Source organism: Eumetopias jubatus, unplaced genomic scaffold, assembly GCF_037043125.1.
Source record: "Eumetopias jubatus isolate StellerSeaLion01/CBP00866 unplaced genomic scaffold, mEumJub1_p1.0 scaffold_5, whole genome shotgun sequence".
Classification (NCBI taxonomy): Eukaryota; Metazoa; Chordata; class Mammalia; order Carnivora; family Otariidae; genus Eumetopias; species Eumetopias jubatus.
The window spans coordinates 150,859,843-150,865,785 of record NW_028274811.1 but is presented as its reverse complement, the minus strand read 5'-3'; the positions used below and the strand labels follow the sequence as shown (position 1 = coordinate 150,865,785).

General features: G+C 41.5%; 1 non-coding gene across 1 annotated transcript; it reads left to right on the top strand.

The window, feature by feature from the left end:
* Positions 1–5,298: 5,298 nt before the first annotated feature.
* Positions 5,299–5,403, top strand: LOC114223688 (U6 spliceosomal RNA). Its single transcript, XR_003612218.2, has one exon. It is a non-coding gene; the product is annotated as a U6 spliceosomal RNA (small nuclear RNA).
* The last annotated feature ends 540 nt before the right edge of the window (positions 5,404–5,943 follow it).

Below are 5,943 nucleotides of genomic sequence, written 5' to 3'. Positions count from 1 at the left end.
AGTTCTAAAATATTTTGAAAAACATAAAATAATGTTCACACTGTCTGGGACAGACTGGATTTTAGGGACTCACTTTGATTTTAACTGCTATGATAGTGGTATTTTGGTTATGTACATGGGTATGTGTGGTTTAGAAAAACATTATCTATCAATCTGCCTATTTACCTATCAAGATAAAGGCATAAACTAACAGAGACAGAGAAAGAAAAGTAAAACTACTTTTTTTTTAATATGGTAAAATGTTAATTGTTGGAGCTAGGTGATTATTGCATTAGTCTTCTGCCTTTTCTTATAATGCACCATTTTTCATAATAAAAAGAAAAATTACATGTAAAAAATATTTTTGGTCCAGACTGAATTCAGGTCTAATTATTTTTTTTATGTCTAATTAAGTACAACTATAAAAGACTCAGTATTACCTGAATCTTATTTTGGGGCTTGTCTGAAAATTAAGATCATTCAAATACGAAAAATGACAATATCAAAAGTTATCACTTGTATTTCCCAAATTAGAGTAAACCATCCTTTTTTAAAGATTTTATTGTATCACCAAATTATTCCATGTCAATAAATGCATTTTGTTCTATGGGTCCTCTAATTGTCATTTTAGTATTTATAATGCAATACTTCTCACTGCATTAACCTCTAGAAATTACAGGTCCGGCTGCCTCCAAGATCTTCCCTCCTTCCCTTCAGATGCCTGATCCTTTTGGGCCTGCTATTAATCGAAGTAAGTTCTACCTTTTTACAGTTCTGACACGATTTGCTTCTAAAAGTGTTGGCTCTGAGTGTTCGTTGAATCACACTGGATTTCTAGAACAAAAACAACTCTGTGTGTGTGTGCGCGTGCATGCGGTCGTGTGCACACATGAATGAGTGTGTCATACTTCTGACACTGAGTGAATATATTTCCAAATCCGTGGCCGTGAATGACACAGGAGCCAGCCCGTTGGCTTACGCACAGCACGGAGACCTGTGTTTCTTTTTCCCGTTCCTTGGGGTCTCTAGTTATGGTCATGTAGTCAGAAACATTTACATTTTGTAGGTGAAGGCAGCTGAGATTCAGTGGAATAATGGAAGTGACATTAATAGCATTAAATGTCATAACTCTTGACAACCTAATGCAAATGAGCACCCTACCAAGCAAGCAAGGAAAAAAATATCCCTGAGTACATCTTTTCTTTAAAATACATTCAGAATGAGAAGAACTCTCCAGCCAAGATGGAAGCCAGGAACGCAATTTTGGTGAGCTTGCTACCTCCCTGCAGGCATCTCTCTGGTCATCTCTCAGGCTCGAATGGTCTCTGCGTGCGGCAGAGAGTGCCGTGGTGGTACTTACAGCTATGCACATGCTTCCTTCATTTATGTCGTTCCGTTTAGACGGTGCTCCTATTTTCCCTTCATCTTTTATTTTTCCTTCAGTGCTGATGAGACTGACAGGCAGAGGGACAGGAAACACCGCCAGGCCCCCCGCCCTCTGTTCCTCTCCTCAGAAACATAACAAAGGTGCTTTCAGACCGAAAGGAAGCAAGTCCTAGCATCCTTCCCTGTTGTCACAACAGATTTAGCAGACCCTTCTGATGTGGTTCCCAGCTTTCTCATCTCCCTTGCCTTGTCAGGGGGTTGCCATCATTTAGAAAGGTACACAGTATTTTGAAAGGATTAGATAGAGGATAAAACACAACTCAATCCTTTATAAAAGAGCCACAGACAGAGAGGGAGGGAGAGAAATGTCAGATGTTACAGAGCAATTGGACAAGAATGACGTGCACAAAGAGAACCAGCAAACTGATAGCACCCCTGTTCCTGTGAGGCAAAAGGAGGGAAAGGTGGCATTTGACAAATATTTACTCCCACAGAGGAGGCATCTGGAGTGAAAGGCCCCTAAGTGGTTTCTGACAATGTTTAAAGTACCCAGAATAAGGCGGAATCTGGAAACTGAGGGACGATCTCATCGCATGGATCTCTTTTTCCAACACAGCAGGCAAACAAGCGAAATCCATCATCTGCACAGTCTTTGTAATGACAGAACTGAAAAGTCAAATCACCCCGGTGTGAGCCAAGCTGAAGGAGCTGAGCCAGGAGCGGGGCATAGGCAGACGCCGCTCCCTCCTTGGTGTCCACCGAACCCTGGGATTATAGAGACCCGCAGGCCCGAGGGACCTGTGTGGCAAACCATTCACTGTGGAGGGAAGCAAGCAGAAGCTCTGAGTGGGGATGACGGCTCACTTTCAGCACACGGAGAGTTAAGGTGGAAGACCAAATCCGCATTCCCCACCTCCAGGTCCCACTCACCTCGTGTTAAACAGCCCTGTGACTCCAGACTACCAGCCCTCCTGAAGAAGCCCTCACAGTCTCCTCTGCTCTCTGCCCACTAGCGTTAAACAGAGAAGTGTGCTCGTTCTTCTCAGAATAACTATATACAAAGTAAGTCATGCATACAGTCTCCAAGGACAGTATAATACAAAACATTCACCAGACTGTTAGTGGATTCCATAGGCAGTCAGGCACCAGAGACCCATACAACTGATTTCTCCCCAAAGAGGATTTATTTGCATACATTTGTATGCACTTTTAGCATTTACTAAACACGGGGTCAGGAAGGAAAGACAAGAGGGGAACCCTCAGATTAACTAGGGTTGATATCAAGAGCAAATGGGTTTTTATAGGTGTTGTTAGGGTGGTGATCTCTCCACCAATGAAAGGCAGCATTGACAAGTTACTTGAGGAATCCAAGAACTATAAATCCATCTATACTCGATGTACATAGCACTCAAACTGCATTAGCCAGTGTTCCAACACACTCGTGGATAAATGGAAATATAATTTAATTTGCTTGCTCTACACTCATATGCTAGGTGTGCACATGTCTTATTTCAAAGAAAAACTGCTAAAGCAAAACTGAATTGTTCCAAATTGGAAAGTTACATCTCCTTGGTGGTTTGTACTTGGAGACCTTAGTGTGAACTCATGTTTAGGTTTATATTTATATGATACAGATGGAGAGATGCAGAGATAATTACGTGTGTGTGTGTGTGTGTGTGTGTGTGTGCATAATCTCTCCATCTACCTGTGTCTGTTTCATGGTGTACATTGAGAAGATATGGAATCACTGACACCCAATAGCAGCAAGCACACTTAACACTCGGATCTTGTTTTCTAAATATCATTCTCCAATAAAAAGAATCAAGATTCCTTGAAAAAAAGTTGCTGATTCTAGGGCTGAGTCAAGAATAAATAGAAGCTGAGACTAGAGTAAAACGTGGGCAGGGGGAGGGGAGAAATGTTTGAATGGTTCAGGAGCTAACCTAAAAGTTTTCCAAATGGCCAAAGATGGAACAAGTTGAACAGCAAGATAAATAACCATCATATTGCAGTATTACCCCAAGAATAAAAGTAATATCCAAAAATCTATTCTGATATACTAAATGATTACAATAATAAATAAACAGAGGAGAAGAAATAGTCCTCAAAGAGAAATCCCAATTAATAAATATCAAAAAAATGAGGGAAATATGAAGTCACCATTGAGACATCACAGTAATAATTACTGCAGACAAGATTCCCTGATGAATGCAAAAATTAGTGGAAGGAATTTGAAGTAGAAAAGGGTATTTGCATCTTCTAAAGTATCTCCTCTGATACGTTTATTAATTGCTGTGGTTCTAGCACATGTCCTCAAGTTAGCTGATACTTCTCCTTCTGGGAGGTGGAGCTTATTTCTCTTACATGTGCGCTAAATTATAACTTGCTTTTGACTGTAGAGAATGGAAAAGGGAAACTAGTAACTTTTCAGTGGACAAATCTGGAAGTCTCCACCCTGACCATGTGGTGAAGGTTAATATGTTGCAGGGAGAAGGGCACATCACCTCTGTTTATTCTTCCCCCAAATCCACATAATTAAGCTAATTGTAAAAAAAAAAAAAAAAAAAAAAAAAAAAAAACAATATATTAATTTGCTAGGACTGCTGGAACCAATGCTGTAGACTGAACCACTTATACAACAGGCATTTATGTTTTCACTTCTGGAAGCCAGAAGTCTGAGATGCAGGGGTGAGCAGGGCTGGTTTCTTCTGAGACCCCTCTCCTTGGCTGTAGATGGCCGTCTACTCTCTCTGTTCTCATGTCAGCATCCTTATGGTGTGTGTCTATGTCCTGAACTCCACTTCTTAGAAAAACATCAGTGATATTGGATTAAGGCCCTCTCTAAACACTGCATTTTACTTAATTATCTCTTCATATGTTCTGGTGTCAAATACAGTCATATCCTAAGGTGTGAAAGTTAGGTCTTCAACATCTGAATTGGGGGTTGGGGCGCACAACTCCGATAAGCCCAAATAGAGAAACATTCTACAAAATACCCAACCAGCACTCTTCAAAAGTTCAACGTCATGAAATGATAGGAAAGACTAAGGAACTTTCACAGATGAGAAGGGCCTGAGTATTTTCTTTTTAAATCATCTCTATGAAAGAATGTTTTTCTTCCTTAATGACTTTTGAGAACTCCTACTTTTTTGCTTTCTCAGTCTGAAAGTGATTATATGTCCTTTTGATTCTCCTCGTCACTGACTCCTTCATGCATTCACCCTACAGCCCTCAAGTGGTCATAGGAAGCACCCACTATGCACTTTGCATAGAATGCGATTAGAATATGCTCTAGTCATTGAGGTACACGTGGGTGGGCACCCCATCTGAAGTGTACATGGGTGGGTAAGGGAGACAATCTGAAAACACATCATTACTGCAATGAAGCTACAGATCTAGGGAGATAGGAACATGAGATGTCCAGCAAAAACAAGAAAATGCCTTACTCTGCCCAGAGAAAAGTGGGTTAGAGTTCTCAAGGAAAAACACAAGAATGAGGTCATAAAGGACGTGGGGCAATGCACGAAAAAATTCAGTGGGGAGGAAGATTTGTGGAGGTACAGATTTTTGTGAGATAATTATCAGGAACTACAAACAGTTTTGTATTATTTGGGAACAGATATTTTGAAAGGAGGATTAGGGAGCGCTGAGGATGGGTCTAAAGGCAGGCAGAGAGAGGGCTGGAGTCTCAGTGTGGGAGGAGGAGGCTCTGCTTTAGGCCTCGGACAGCTCTCATCTAGCATGAGACCATGAAGTTGCATTTTGTAATGACCCGTCTGGGAAGACTTCATGAAGGAAAAAAGAACAAGTTGGCCTAGAGGAGAAGAGCAGATTATAAGTCAATTTGCAAGTGTCCGGGTTAGATACCATGAGAGTGCTAGGGCCAGAGAGAACAAAAAGTTCAGAGGTATTTACCCAGTTCCCTCAACAATCCTGCAACTTTGGCAGCATGTGTCCTACAATTGGAATGATACCGAGAAGATTAGCATGGCCCCTTGCAAGGGCGACATGCAAGCTCGTGAAGCATTTCCATATTTAAAAAAAAAAATAGATTACTCACCAATGTAGGGGCATCGGGAGTGTCCATAGGGGCAAAGGGGGAAATAAGATTGTAAGCATATTTTCAGATTTCTCTTTGAGATGTGATTAGATTTTACCAGTAGCAGTAGTGACATCTAACACGGAACCTAACCCTACTGGTAGTGGTATTCCTCGTTGTACCAATACTACACCTAGCGGTAGGAGTACACTTACTGCGGCTGCTGTTACTATTTCTGGTAACACAAGGAGCACTGAAATGCTCGCTGAGCAGTAGGCAGAGACTGCTTCCTCCGTGTGCCCTTCACTCGGAGGGGGCCTGCTCTTGGCTCAATGCTCTGCTCTCACCATCTTGAAATTCTTCATTTTTTTCCCCAGGTGAGCTGATCTTGGCTCTCATTCTCTAGTCATCTGTCTCTTCAGATTTCTAGAGGGCAATTTACTCTGCGACCTCCAGTCTTTGATGGAACTAAGATTCTCAGTCTGTTTTCTTGCAAGGACAGGAGTGATGACTTCCAAGGTCTATTACACATCAGAGCT